A 16076-nucleotide genomic window follows, 5' to 3' on the forward strand; every position below is an offset into this window, starting at 1 on the left:
TGTGGGTCATACAGTGCTGTGGTTCAACATATAAAAAAAATCGATGCAAAATACAGAGAAGAGTACGAAAAATACTAAAATATTTAATGTATAGAAAGCAGTAAGGGCTGAAGAATGCAATGAGGGATGCTTCCGGGGATCAACAAGGTAAATAATCTTAAGTAAAATAGGACTCGTGTAAAGTCAACAGCAACGGTGTTTCCAATGTGAACAGCTACAGCAAATTCAATCTTCAGAGGGTATCTTTCTACTATCACAATCTGGTTAATTACAACCACAGCCACCACACATGGCTATTCAGGCACATCCAGTAGGTATTGGCCCAGTTTCTTTTTGAAGTTACACCTCAACCGAGTTGTGAATTATCCCAGTCATTTTATTCATTGTGCCCTATCTTAACCACCTTTGAAGACTAGCTGCGTCCCTAAATTAACTTACCAGCTACAGTCTCACAGACATTATGCATGACTTCACCATGTAAGCAACTCAACAACCCCCGCTAACCTTAGTTCCGTTTCTTGTCTCCCTGACCCAGAGCTACAGGCCAAGGTTGTACTCCCGATGTCGAGGTTCTGCTGGTGTCAGGAGTTCCGTTACTTCTGAAACTCATTTATCAAGATGTCTATTATTATTGGAGCCCAAACGTCAGGAGCACAACAGTTGGCGCTTACCCGTTATAAACGTTTCGCCGTTAGTAACCTAAGGTTAAGACCTCTACTGTTAGTGCCTATCCATAAAGTACTCCACTACCGCCGATGCCCATCCGTTATCACGTGCTCCACCAATGCGAAATCTCCGTGCTGTCAAAATATCGCCGTTGTCAACATCATCTTCAGTCCTCACTCTTAACCTTGTGTTAATTCACATCTTGACGTAAATCGTATCTCATTTAATAACAGCAATATATTCAACTCTGCCCCTCCCCCCACACACACACACCTTCCTGACCTAGCTGATAGTTACCTAGGCAACGCGTACTTGCTGTAAATATTGTCTTCAGCGGTTATGTGAGAGAAACTGTTGGGGAGGAAGTGCCACTAAGTGCACAATGAACATGGTTAACTACCACAGCGAAAACTAACGATTACAATAATTTGAGCGAGGTCGCATTTATACACATTAATGGGTGTAAAAGCACGCTGAGAAGACATTCACGTGTTTATACACATTGAGATGACATTCACATGTTTATATACAGTGAAAAATCTGTGTATATACACTGTAAAATAACATTCGTGTGTTTATACACAATGAGCTGACATTCATGTTCATACACACTGAAGTAAAATTCGTGTGTTTATACATATTGGGTAATAAAATCCGTGTGAAATAAAATCCGTGTATTCATACATACTGGGAAATAAAATCCGTGTCCTTGTACACACTGGGAAAAGATATTTTGTCATCTGGAAAAAAAAATCATATTTTCCTATTATATTGTTCATTACAAGATCATTTTGATAATCAAGTACTCTAATGTACAGCAAAAACTTGATATAAAGATATGTTTTATGAAAAATGTACGTAACTTAACTGACCATTAATAATTTTATTCCAGAGACGGAAAAAAAACAATGTTGGGAAAACAAAGTAGGGAAAACAAGGTGGGGAAAATATTTTTTAGGTTAAAGCATTTCTATGAGACTGTCCTTACAGACAACAAGAAACATCACTGTTAGTGTAATTTAATATAATTCTTGCATACATCATTATAAATCCCCTATGCTGCCAAAATCAAATTTATTTTTCATAAACCGAAAATCTGCTTTTACAATGCATTCGTGAGAAAGTAAATTCAGAAAATGGTGCAGGTTGTATATGACAAAATTTACGTTGTAGCTCCTATAAATGCATAATTATATACAGTTTTATTTAATTTCAATGATGAAGCACTAGACATTATACAGAATTAATGACAGCTATATTTTCGAAACCGAGAGCATAATATTGATTCGTAATTATTATAGCCCTACAACAAAGTAATGCTTCCTGAATGTATTCATGATACATTTTACAAGAATATAAAGCTTTTGTATTTGGACATAACACTTTTGAATATCAAAGAACCACTGCACTCGTCCAGTATTCAATTTCTTTCTCTTATTGTCTTAGGAGAATGAATTCCATCCCTATTAAGCAACAATCAGCCTCGCATTCCTCAGTGACTGTGGATGATGAATTTCCTATCAATGCTGACTGAGCTGCCCCATGAATGTGTGATATTTGTACAGTACGAATGTCATCAGCACTCGGCAGTCCCATGCTACATAATTTGGGTTTAATGTTAGTTCCTTTCAATGGAGAAACTTAATTCTGAATGTGTAATCTAGGCAGATTTATCCTTTGAAGACTTTCTATACTTTTCCCCAATAGTATGTAGGAGGTTGTTACCAAAGTGCTGCATAATACTCGTCTTCCTTAATCGTATCATAAAATGGTTAAGTTTGATAAGATTTGTTAGGAAACTTTTCTGACGAGGGTCTTAATCACATGATGACCCGCACGTGGAGCTTATGGTCATCTGACCGAGGCTTTCAGCTGGCTTACCGGCCCACCCCTTCAAAAACTAGGGTCATAAAATTGGAATTTCTCAACAATAATAGGATGCTGTAATTATCCATGGTCACTGTGCCATCTTTCTTTGGTATGTAACATCTAAAACTGATTCGTATATTTGACCTTCTGTATATACGAGGGATGAAAAACTAGGAAAAAATAGCACAGGTAAAAAAAAAGTCAAATGTATACTATTAAAACCTTACAAAGATTCTGCAAGTAAAACAATACGAGCTGGGTGTGTTATTATAGATGTTTGGTTGAAAAAGGAAACAGACAAAATTATGGGGTAAACTGAGCAATTTTCTGAATATTTTGGATAAAAATAACTCAAGTTATGTGCCTCCACTTGATATTTTTGCACGAGTATAATACTGCGTAATGATGACTTACCTAGTGATTTAGCTACTGTGTGTTTCTGGTATTACATACAAGTTATGTATTACAAAAGGGATACACAGTGCTCAAAAAAAAAAAATTTGTCCCTGATTTTTACACTTTTACCAAAGCTGGTGTTACTAATTTACCCAAGTCATTACAAAGTAACTTTCATTTCTCACCAATACACAACAAATAGGGCGACATTCTCATAATCTGCAGGTTGATATATACCCAGAATAGCTTTTTTTTTTTTACCCTTAAACTGCAAAAAAAAAAAGGCCTACAGATGATTATTTGTATTTGTGCTTTCATACATATTCTGTAATGAAATTCGTGTTTTCATACACATCGAGACGCGACATTTGTGTATTTATACACACTGTGAATTAATTTTTCACAATGTTATTAGAATAACAAAATTTGAATTAATAATTATTACCAGAATGGAACCGTGTTTCTAAGCTCAGAATCCATATTTCAAATATAACTTCATTTGTAAATTGTCTGGTAATAGCTTTAATATATATATATATATATATATATATATATATATATATATATATATATATATATATATATATATATATATATATATATATAATATATATTTTGTCTTATACACACACAACTGACTGTGGCACATTTTTTTGTAGTTTCATTTTCTTCGTATTAAAAACACAGTTAAAGTTGTCAGACTTTAATAACTCTCAAAAACAATTTAACACTTTGTAAATTGTGTTTCTGATATAAAAGCACTAGAGTGAGAGATGTGGAAAGACGTGTAAAATACAGTCAGTGAAAATCAGGGCCGCCATAGGCACAATGAGAGAACATTGTCAATATCCCTGGTTCAAGACTATTCAACCTGCTTCCAGCATATACCAGAAATATCACTGGAAGAAATGTACAAGTCTTCAAGAGGAAACTGGATCACTACCTCCACCATGTGCCAGATCAACAAAGCTATGATGGATATGTGGGCCAGTGGGCCAGCAACAGCCTAGTTGACCAAGCAATGGGGAGGCCGGGCGGCGAAAATACGAAAACCTCTCTAAAAAGATCACAGGTAAATCACAGACTCTGCACAACAACATGCACTTACCTTTACTTTCCTGGGTTTTCTTCTTAATAATTCTTATTCCTGTAATACTTCCTTTCCCACTGAAGCCTGGTCTAAGACCGGGCCGCGGGGGTGATGATCCCGGAACCAAAAACAGATTTAATACAGTAAACTGCGGCTGAGAAGTTTGCGTACTGATCCTAATGGTGGTCCACTTTCTAAACATTTTTGACACATTACTCACCGCCAGTGATTATACACACACACACACACACACACACACACACACACACACACACACACACACACAGTTATATCTCAGTATAACAGTGCACGGTGTTCTGAACATGGTGGGAGTAACACTTGCTGGGAAGTAAATATTTTACACGACAAGCAGCCTTCTGAGGGACACGCCGACGTTGCAACAACTCTCACACGGGAAAGCACTAAACCCGTACGGGCCATAAAGGGCCTGGGCGGTAATCAGATTTAATTCAATGAGAGGGAGGGTAGCTTCAATCCCTTGGATTTAGAAGCCTTCCCCAGCAGCAACACGGAAGCCTGGCCAGAGGCCCAGCTGTGAAAGTAGGAAAACTCACAGGTACAATGACAGGTAAGGTTCACTTGAAGACATAATATGGCAGATAATTCTTACAAATTTCAACTTACATTTAGCTGACACTCGTCTTCACGTTCCTTTGTGTTTCCTAAAATTTCTAATTCCTCTAACATTTCCTTTTAATTTCAGGAGACCTGGACTGAGGGCGGGCGGCGGGAGCGATGATGCCACAAATCAGTAACAGATTTGAGTGGGACTTTCACATCAGAGCTTATTTCTTGGGTGGCATTGAAAATTGGGTAGGGCAAATGTTTTGTTAGTGGGATGAATTGTAAAGGACCTGCCTAGTATGGGCCAGCAGGCCTCCTGCACGTTCTTATAGATATAATCACAAACTTACGTTATAAGCACACATCTGTTGAAATGCCTGCTGTTGTGGATGAAACTGCGTACCTGAGCCTGAGTGATACCTGAAGTACGTTAAGGAGTCATTGCCCCCGCAGCCCGGTCCCAGAAAAGTCCTCCTGGTGGCTCAAAGTCTGATTAACCAGGCTGTTAGTGCTGGCGGCACGTAGTCTCAACATAAAAACTATATCCCGGTTGATCAAGTACTTAGGAACTTATCAAGTACCTTCTTGAAAGCAGTCAAAAGTCTGTTGGTAATCCCCTTACATATGATGAAAGACTGCTGAAAAATCTTGAGCTTATTACACTTGTTGTCTCTTAGTACACTCATGGAACCCTGCTTTGAAATGTTCACCGTCTACCGAGTGGTGATTTCTATGTGTACTCTGTAGTCCCTACAAATGTTAAAACAAAGACATACGTTGTAGAACAAGTTTTAATTTGGACAACGTTTTGCTCCGTGTAGAACTCTACACAGAGCGAAACTGTACCAATAAAAGCTTCTGTAACTTGGCTTTTGCCTCCACCTGGTGTTGCGCGAGCCCTCGTGAGGTGAGCAACAAGACGGTAGCGGCAGTGTACTGCAACAAGACAGTGGAGAGAGTGTACTGCAACAAGACAGTGGAGGAAGTGTACTGCAATAAAACAGTGGGAGTGCACTGAAACAAAACAGTGGGAGTGTACTGCAACAAAACAGAGGGAATGTACTGCAATAAAACAGTGGGAGGGAATGTACTGCAACAAAACAGGAGGGAATGTATTGCAACAAAACAGTAGGAGGGAGTGTACTGCAACAAAACAGTAGGAGTATACTGCCAGCAAAACAGGAGGGAATGTACTGCAACAAAACAGTGGCAGTGTACTGCAACAAAACAGTAGGAGGAAGTGTACCGCAACAAAACAGTGGCAGTGTACTGCAACAAAACAGTAGGAGGAAGTGTACCGCAACAAAACAGTGGCAGTGTACTGCAACAAAACAGTAGGAGGGAATGTACTGCAACAAAACAGTGGGAGTGTACTGCAACAAAACAGTGGGAGTGTACTGCAACAAAACAGTAGGAGCACTGCAACAAAACAGTAGGAGTACTGCAACAAAACAGGAGGGAATGTACTGCAACAAAACAGTGGGAGGGAGTGTAATCGCAACATTATTAGAGGTAAAAACCTTCAACGCTCATAACATAAACAAAGTCATTTAACACAGGTGACCAAGACGTGGAAGGGTAATAGGTGTAATTACAGTCACTTTCACGTAAATGAAACATGTATAACTGACAGCAGGACCTTGACCAGACTAGCTGGGTAAACTGCACCTGTAAATACATCTTAATGCTCTGGTGTTCACCGCCCCCACGGTCTGCTCTCATACGTTGAAATGGAAACGTTACCGGAAATAGAACTATTAAGAAACAGTCATAATTAGTGATGGGACCACATCAAAATTTTTGCTAACACCGATGCGCTAATTTTATTCCGATGCCGATATCAACAAACTTGACCGATACCAATACCATCAAACTTGTCCGATACTCGCCGATCTTACGAACCTATGGGACAAAAAAGACCAGCAATCCTACAGTGCAAAACATCTGACAGGCTTCCGTCTCACAATCCTATAAGACTATAATACATCCCAGAATGGTAACTGTTTATCAACCTACCAAGTTCTACCTTGTGTACCTTTGAGGCAGTAGGTGTGGCTGATGAAGCAAGTGGGTGGTGGTGTACCTGTGGGGGACGACGGGTGGGAGGGTCACAGCATGGCTCAAGACACCTCACACTTCCGCCACCAACACACACACACACACCTCGTCCTTCAACTCCCCCCCCCCCCATGCACAGGCACTATTGTCTTCACACTTAAGGAAGTTTGAGTAGTGAAATGACTGCCTTATTATCACACTACTCATTTTTACTGCTCTACAAAGTCTTGGTGATTAGCCATTTTCCCTGCTTGACCTTCCTTGAATCAAGCCTGATTACCATCCATTCCCCGGAGATTAATAATAACATGCGGTTTATATTATTATAATTATTATTAAGTTGTGATGGGCAACAGGAAGACAGATACGGGGGAAGAATATGCTCGAGTTAACATGTATAACATATGGCCTCAAAAATCCTAACATGTTGACAGTTGACAGAGCAGCACAACACCAGTTAACACGACTGATCTTTGTTTCAACCTTTGGTTACATTGTCTCCTCTTGACAATTGCAACATTCGTTTTTTTCCTGACTTTGTTGACGTTAGGTGAGAAATGCCAGAGTTAATCTTAAGAGATCCAATTCCCAAAGTTGCCCTTGCGATCTAGCGTCACAGGAGCCATTTAGGCTTAGTGTTGTACTAGACCTGTGGTCTAATACGCCTTGACCTTAGGGACAATACGTTGCTGCTAAACCTCAAGCCACAACCTAATACGCTTTAACTTTGGTAACGCCTGGGACCTGTTTTCACAGATGGAATTAATGACTGTAATATCTGGCGTTGGCCTTTATGGTGTAGTGATGTACTTTGCTGCCCCAACGCTAATCTGGTAAAGCTTGAACTGTGGTCCCTTAGCACAATACTACCGGTCACCAGTCCCTAATATAGCTCAGCTGTGGTCGTTTAGCACAGCTCCACCAATGCCTGTGAACAGCCCCACCAATGCATGTGAACAGCCCCACCAATGCCTGTGAACAGCCCCACCAATGCCTGTGGACAGCCCCACCAATGCCTGTGGACAGCCCCACCAATGCCTGTGGACAGCCCCACCAATGCCTGTGAACAGCCCCACCAATGCCTGTGAACAGCCCCACCAATGCCTGTGGACAGCCCCACCAATGCATGTGAACAGCCCCACCAATGCCTGTGGACAGCCCCACCAATGCATGTGAACAGCCCCACCAATGCCTGTAGACAGCCCCACCAATGCCTGTGGACAGCCCCACCAATGCCTGTGGACAGCCCCACCAATGCCTGTGAACAGCCCCACCAATGCCTGTGGACAGCCCCACCAATGCCTGTGAACAGCCCCACCAATGCCTGTGAACAGCCCCACCAATGCCTGTGAACAGCCCCACCAATGCCTGTGAACAGCCCCACCAATGCCTGTGGCTACCCCCTCACCCAAAGCATTTTACATGTTACAAAGTTTCACACTACTTTAATCACTAAAAGAGCATCTACAACGTAGCCAGAAAAACAAATTGGATAAACAGAGATTCTGTAAGCATAGGCTTGGCAGTATTGTGGACGTGAGGAATAAATTACCAAGTAGTGTCACTGACGACACTATGGGTAGCTTTAAAAATTAATAAACAAATACGTAAGTGGGAATGTGTGGGGTTTGGACATGACGTACCTAGCACGGGCCTACTACTGTATGTGTTCTTATAATTTTATTTTCTCACTGAGAAAAAATATTCAAATAACCGTGCGGGGATGGTTGTTTATTGTTAGTTCGGTATATGACCCATAGGGGTCATGTAGTGCCTGGGGAATGAGAGGTAATCAGATTTGATCCAAGAAAGGTGGGGTAAGGGGAAGAATGATACTGGCTAAACCATTAAGAAGAATTTATAGGAAAGTAGGAAGAGTCTGGTAAAAATAATAATCAACTTGGACCACTGGTATCGTGGAAACACAACAGAAAGAAGGGGTAGGTGGTACCTGCAACAACAACGATGAGTTCTTGTTGATAAAGACACAAACAGTGGCTAGAAATTATTTTGATGTTTCGTCTGCGCAGCAGACTATCATGTCTGACTAGTCTTGAAAAAGCTTGCAGCTCGAACGACACGTAGTCTAAAGTGTGCAGTAACTGCTTGTGTATGTATCCACTACAGGAGGTAGGAGAGCAACATTAGCCTCCCCAGTTCCGGTAAGAGCTACAAGTATAAATTCGTTTAGTGCGTTATGAGCGAGAGGCGAGGTAACTACCACAGCCCGTAATTCCTGCCCCTACATCACAATTTAAATGACCCTCCGAGACACATCACCCATCACATCAGCCGACCGAAAGTTAAAATATTGACCTAAGAACCAGAATTCAGCACTTTAGAAATCATCTTCATTTGGCAGGACCACTGCAGCTGCTGTTACTTTTTAAGGGGCTGCGACGGTATGAGTCTTGCTCCAAGAATTCTGGTGAATATGCTGTTAAATCTTGGCGGGTAATGGAGAGGAAACAAGATTCCTCCCAAACAGAAACTGAAACAATATGTTCCCAATTAGATAACGTGGACCCCTTTGCCTAAATCTTGACAAAGCATAACTGTAACCAACACTACGTTCAATATTATTGCCCTTGACAGGTTTAGGGGCTGCGACTGCTCATTCCTATTAAAATAACTTAAGACACTACCTGTAATGTAACTACGTCGGTAATGCCTCTAGTTAAAATCCTGCCGTCATTACCGAAGGTAGAATGATTATGAGAACTAATCTGCTTTCGTTAACAGGGTAGCATTTGGCTTCACGGCGCGTGAGAAATTTCCAATTTATAATTATATCAAGTACGTGACTTTTTTTTTTTTTTGCAACTTGTATCTCGTGTACAGAGTACCAGGAACTGAACCGGCGTCTTTGCGACTGCAAGATCACAGTTTTACCGACTTAGCCACAGAGGTTACAAAAAAAAAAAAATATGTGGGTAGCCTCAACTAGTGCTTAATCTACTTTCAGAGAGATTCCGATATCAAACGTCTCGTCGATACACCATCACAATAACAGTCCATTCCTGTAAGTAAAATAATCTCAAACCGTGAATGTAATCTCTTTATTCTGCAATGTTTGCCGTTTTCATCTCTGTGCAAGCGTGCGTATTATGCTGCCGAGCACGTTATTAGCTCTCCTGTACCGTGACAAATGAGAAGGTGCACATGTACCATCTTCCCCCCCAAGACCCCCCCTTTCCCGCCTGCCTACTCAGTGTGGTGGGGGCTCGGGGAGGGGGTAAAGGCTGCAAACCTTACTTAAGGAGAAGGACCTCAAGGTGAGCACTGTACCGAGCGTATCGCCTGAGGCGCACATCAACCAAATAACTGTTGCCCCAAATGCGTTTCTAGCAAATCAAAGACTGGCTTTCAGAAACTAAAGCAAGGAGTCATTCACGACACTTTATACGGCATATATAAAGCCTATATTAGAGTATGCAGCACCAATATGGAACCCACACCTTGCCTAACATGTCAAGAAATTGGAAAAAGTGCAGAGGTTTACAATTAGACTTTTCCCGGAGCTAACGGGGATATTCTGTGAAGAGAGATTGAGAGAGAGAAACTTATTTGCATTAAATAGAAGAAGGATTTGGGGTGATCTGAAAACAATGTACGAGAGCACAGCTGGAAATTGAAACACATAAGTCACAATGAAATGCCAGAGTTATCTTAAGGATCCGATTCCCAAAGTTGTCCTTGCGATCAGGTAAGTGATCAAAATGTGAGTGACTGGACCCATACAGAGCTTTAAGAAGAAGTACGATAAAGCTCTCGAAGCCAAGAGATTGCGAGTCCAGTAGCGGCTAGCTACTGCCAGGTGCTAAGACTCGACAGTTGCAAAGGTGAGTATCCTGTTTGGTTTTCCCTTACCCAAAAGAACTATGCCAATCCTTAGGTACCCTTCCTACTTTCATTCATAAATTAAACAAAAGCAGAAACCATTCAAAAACTTTTACCCCACCTGATTTCAGTATTTCAGCGCTGATTCTATCCACCCCTGCTGCATTTCTCACTTTACACATGCTTATTACATCACCCACTTCCTCCATCTCCATTTCCAGCACTTCCCTGCTAAGAAACGCACTAATCACTACACTAAAATTGATGCCAACATCAACAACTCAAATAAGCCATGTTCCTCTCTACTACGTCTACCTAATTATTCTTCAAGGTAACAGCAACTTTCATTTCAATTAACTTATTATGTCAAAACTTTTTTCTCAGCAAATTTTTATATAGCTATTAATACTGTTATATTTAGCCATACGTTTTTTTCTTCTCAAAATACTTTTTTCGTACATTACTTTAACACTGTAAAAGCCTTTCATGTGACAAATTATTCTCCCTTACCATCTCTTTTTATCTGATTCCGCCAATCGTTCCTCGTGTCTTCTGCTCCCACCCTCATGTAAACACAAACCTCTGCTTTACAATAACACTACATTATTAAATTCACATACTTATTCAACATTCTAGTCATTACTTTCACTCTGCCTAGCATTACTTCTAACTGTTGTTCATACCTCTCATTAACCATTCTTTTAACACTAACTTTTTCTAACTTTTTTATACACAGACACCCTTCTATTTATATTATATTTTCCATTTAGTTACTTCAGCACAACTAGATATGATAAGACATAACAGTCAAGTCCCTAAAAATATAATTTTAAAAGCTTACAACACCTTCATACCTATTATACTTGTCCTTTTTATCTGGAAACTTGTGTTCCCGTTACTAAACCTATATCTAAAGTGCAATTCAATTACTACTTTTTAATTGTCATTTACACCCACAAATCCAAATTTTGACAATACACTTTTCACAACAGTTTCTCTCACTTTAAATTGAAGATCCCTTACCTCTGGTTAAAAGAATACTGATTGTTACCCATTTCTCACATCTCACTTTTATTCTAAATGTAACATTTCTTGAATTTAAACATACAAGTTGCTATCAAAAAGTTTCAGAACTCGAATTTTCGCGAGCTTCCTAGGAGAAATAAGGTGGAGGTATAGATCATGCTACACAGTACACTCCTTTGTGAAATAACGTGACGAGCTTCAGTGCGATAAGTCATTCTGCTGAGGTTAGACAGGCATTGTACCTTGTTGCGATTTTTTTGTGTAACAGACTGGAATCTTTGCAAAAACAGTGTGCGCGTGTGTACTCACCTAGTTGTGGCTGCAGGGGTCGAGTCATAGCTCCTGGCCCCGCCTCTTCACTGGCCGCTACTGGGTCACACTCCCTGCACCATGAGCTTTATCATACCTCTGCTTAAAGCTATGAATGGATCCTGCCTCCACTACATAGCTTCCCAAACTATTCCACTTCCTGACTACTCTGTGACTGAAGAAATACTTCCTAACATCCCTGTGATTCATCTGTGTCTTCAACTTCCAACTGTGTCCCCTTGTTGCTGTGTCCCATCTCTGGAACATTCTGTCTGTCCACCTTGTCAATTCCTCTCAGTATTTTATATGTCGTTATCATGTTCTCTCTCTCTCTCTCCTGTCCTCCAGTGTCGTCAGGTTGATTTCCCTTAACCTCTCCTCGTAGGACATACCCCTTAGCTCTGGGACTAGTCTTGTTGCAAACCTTTACACTTTCTCTAGTTTCTTTACGTGCTTGGCTAGATGTGGGTTCCAAATTGGTGCCGCATACTCCAATATGGGCCTAACGTACACGGTGTACAGGGTCCTGAACGATTCCTTATTAAGATGGCGGAATGCTGTTCTTAGGTTTGCTAGGCGCCCATATGCTGCAGCAGTTATTTGGTTGATGTGCGCCTCAGGAGATGTGCCTGGTCTCTGGCCCCCTAGACTGTACTCCGTCTGCGGTCTTCTTTGCCCTTCCCCAATCTTCTTGACTTTGTACCTGGTGGGGTTGAACTCCAGGAGCCAATTGCCTTTTTTTGTGTAATACTGTTTCAAGCTTGGTAAAATACCTAGTGAAACTCTCAAAATGCTTCAGCAAGCATTTGGATGCGAAACAATGTGTCGGATACAGTGTTTTAAATGGCTTTCTCAGTTCAATGCAGGATGAATATCAGCTGAAGATGATGAACACACTACCAATTTATCGATGTCAAAAATAGATGTCAACACTGAAAAAGTGAGGAAGATTATTCACGAAGATCGTTGTCCGAGTATCCAGAATTTCTTGCCAAAGTAGGAATTGATCATTGGGAATTTGTTCCAGCAGGGAAGAGAGTTAACCAAATTTTTTACATCAAAGTTCCGAGACATGAGGGAAGACGCGAGAAGGGAACATCCGGCGCTGTGAGGCTCCAAATGGTTCAACCACTATGACAATGCCCCTGCTAGTGTCGCACTGCCTGTCCAGTGTTTTCTAGCCAAAAAACATGGTCATCCCCCAACCTCCCTACTTGCCAGATCTAGCCTCCTATAACTTCTCTTCCCATAAACGAAAATAACGGCGTGGAGGAGAGTCGAGCAGAATCATGGGCCGTCCTAGTCACAGTAAGGAAAGAAGAGTTCCAGAAATATTTCGAGAAGTGGCAGAGGCGCCAGGATCAGTGTATAGCCTCCTAAGGAGAGTACTTCGTGAGAGAACTTCAGCAACGTGGTACGCCTATATACTATTTTTTTTTGGCCCCAATTCGGTAACTTTTTTGATAGCACCTTATATACACCAATTATTTTCTTTTCATAAGTGTTCGTTCATCATTATCAGTGCTCTTTGTTTTCTCATATATATATATATATATATATATATATATGTCGTGCCGAATATGTAAAACTGGTCAATTAGCAAGAACTCATTTAAAATTAAGTCCTTTCTAAAATTTTCTCTTATACGTTTAAAGATATATTTTTTTCATTAATGTTAATGTAAAAAAAATTAATTTTTCAACAAAAGAATCTTAGAAAACTTACCTAACCTTATTATAACAAGAGCAATTTATTTTATCCTAACCCAACTAAATATATTTTAGATTTGTTTACAATAATTTAATACTAAACAAACACAATGAAATATATTTTTTTCGTTAGGTTCAGAATGATTTTGGCGAAATTATTGCATACACAAATTTTCACTTGTCCTATATGGCAAGATGAGCGTTGCTATTTAAGCCAAGATGGCAAGTTCTGCCTATTCGGCACGACATATATATATATATATATATATATATATACATATATATATATACATATATATATATATACATATATATATATATACATATATATATATATATATATATATATATATATATATATATATATATATAATACACACACACACACCTTTTAAATGCTTTAACTAATCGTCACTGACTACATGAATACAACAATACGAGGATGTTAGGTAAGACACACATGCAACAGTTAGGTATCTTTATTTTTTAAACGTTTCGCCTACACAGTAGGCTTCTTCAGTCGAGTACAGAAAAGTTGATAGAAGCAGAAGATACCATTTTAATGTTCACTGTCAGACACTGCAACACAAGGGTATCTTGGTACAGACCTGAAATCAACTTTGACAACTTCTACCAGTGAGAATGGCTGGATCTGAGAGGGACCTGACCTTCCAACGACATTCTTACCTCTACTAGTGGCCTACATCTCACCTCCTGGCGGTATATAAGGCTCCATCCTGTCACTTCAACTCCATATTGTTTCACACTATGGAACAACACTCTTCTCCAGACTGAGGGACTGACCACCTCAAAACTTCAAGGGTGATGGACTGATTACATCGTCATCAAGTATCTTCTGCTTCTATCAACTTTTCTGTACTCGTTAAATTAGACACATGTGCAACTCTTGGGTATCTTTATTGAGGAAACGTTTCGCCACATAGTAGCTTCATCAGTCCATACTAAGGATAAACTTGAAGAACATTTAAGGATAAACTTGAAGTACATTTTCTGTACTCGACTGAAGAAGCCTACTGTGTAGGCGAAACGTTTCGAAATAAAGATACCTAACTGTTGCATATGTGTCTTACCTAACAACCTGTCGGTATTTTATACCATTTTAATGTTCAACAATACAAGGAGGAAGCAAATTTGTAAGATCAAACCATTCTTTTAAGTGGTCGTGGAGTAAGCATGCTAACCACGACGTATTTAAATAAAATTCAACTGAGAGCTGTTACAGTTCCTCAAATGGGAGAGAAGTGCTAATTTTGACACATTTTTATTCATAATTCTTTATTGATATCGTAGGGAGTTATACACACCTACAGTTTTTTAACACTGCAACAAAGATAACCACAATTAATCACACAGGAGAGAGAGTAATGGGTGAAAGGGAAGAGGTACAGAAGAAGAACCAGCAAGCAGGTAGAACAGCAGCACAACATTATGAGAATACATCAGGAGGAGGGATAGATGGAATGAAAGGTTTTGAAGGAAAGCTATCACGGAGATGGACAGAGCACAAAATTACGAGAATAAAAAAAGAAGAGGGAATAATGGATGGAAAGGGGAGAGGTATTGAAGAATAGCAAGCAATTGGGAAAAACACAACATTGCGAGAATGAACTTCGAAATGGATGAGTGTGTGAGCTATGCGGGGTGCGGTAAGCCAGTTACCACGCTAGCCACCACTACCATAGTAACAAGTAACAGAACTTTCCGACAGGTGCCAAGAATCCCAGCTCAGTTACACACATCAACAACAAACCGAGTCACTATAAACATCATGATGGGAAAAGAAGAAACGGGAACACAGTTACTAAGTGTATAACTTGATACATCGATACTTAGTTTGATATCTTCATTATGCACCCCATACCCATCCAGTGGACGGTAGTCAAAAGTTTATGGCCGAAAGCAAAGCGGGAAATGCATATGCACAGGCTATTGACTTCGATTCCCTTATTTACTGCCAATCACAGCTGGCAAAGCAATTACTCATTGTGTTGTCATGTACGTTGATTCTGCAGCCTGTGTGAGCAGAATGTAAACAGCCTTTACTCTCATAAGATGGTCCTTTCCACAGGCTAATTTTTTACACCACTACACTTATCTTCTGCACCACCACCATTACACACTGAAGATACACCTGGAACACACACGTTGGTCACAACACCCACCACTACACTTTTACCGCTCCTCACACACCACACACTCAACACTCACTGACAACAGCTCGCCAACACAAGCACTCTCACCTCCCCACTACTCCCTACCTCCCCGCTTATAGTCACTTGCTTCAAAGGTTTCGTTCTAGCTGAGCTGGGATTACTATTCCCACGTATTAACAACTCCAGCCGTGCTGAAACGAAGCCTTTCAAGCTCTCACAGCTACCAAAGTATTGGAAGACTACTTTACGATATCCCCATTCCCCTAATGAAATGTTTCACCTTAGGCTGATGGATTTCATTACCTCATGTATGCAACCCATCCTGTGTGATGGATTATACCCAGGGAAATGAAA

At 40.3% G+C, this 16076-nt stretch overlaps 1 protein-coding gene across 3 annotated transcripts in view; it reads right to left on the bottom strand.

The window, feature by feature from the left end:
• Positions 1 to 16076, bottom strand: part of LOC128700299 (AKT-interacting protein-like) — a 238328-nt gene that overhangs the window by 150500 nt on the left and 71752 nt on the right. Inside the window, exon 1 of one of the 3 annotated variants that reach the window (XM_070100031.1) lies at positions 15732 to 15769. The exons of the other annotated variants lie outside the window; for them this stretch is intronic. The gene's annotated coding sequence lies outside the window, so the exon portion shown is untranslated. Of the gene's footprint in view, positions 1 to 15731; positions 15770 to 16076 lie in introns of those variants that run through there. 3 annotated transcript variants of the gene reach the window in all.

The sequence above is a fragment of the Cherax quadricarinatus genome, chromosome 71 (genome assembly GCF_038502225.1).
Source record: "Cherax quadricarinatus isolate ZL_2023a chromosome 71, ASM3850222v1, whole genome shotgun sequence".
NCBI classification, from domain to species: Eukaryota; Metazoa; Arthropoda; class Malacostraca; order Decapoda; family Parastacidae; genus Cherax; species Cherax quadricarinatus.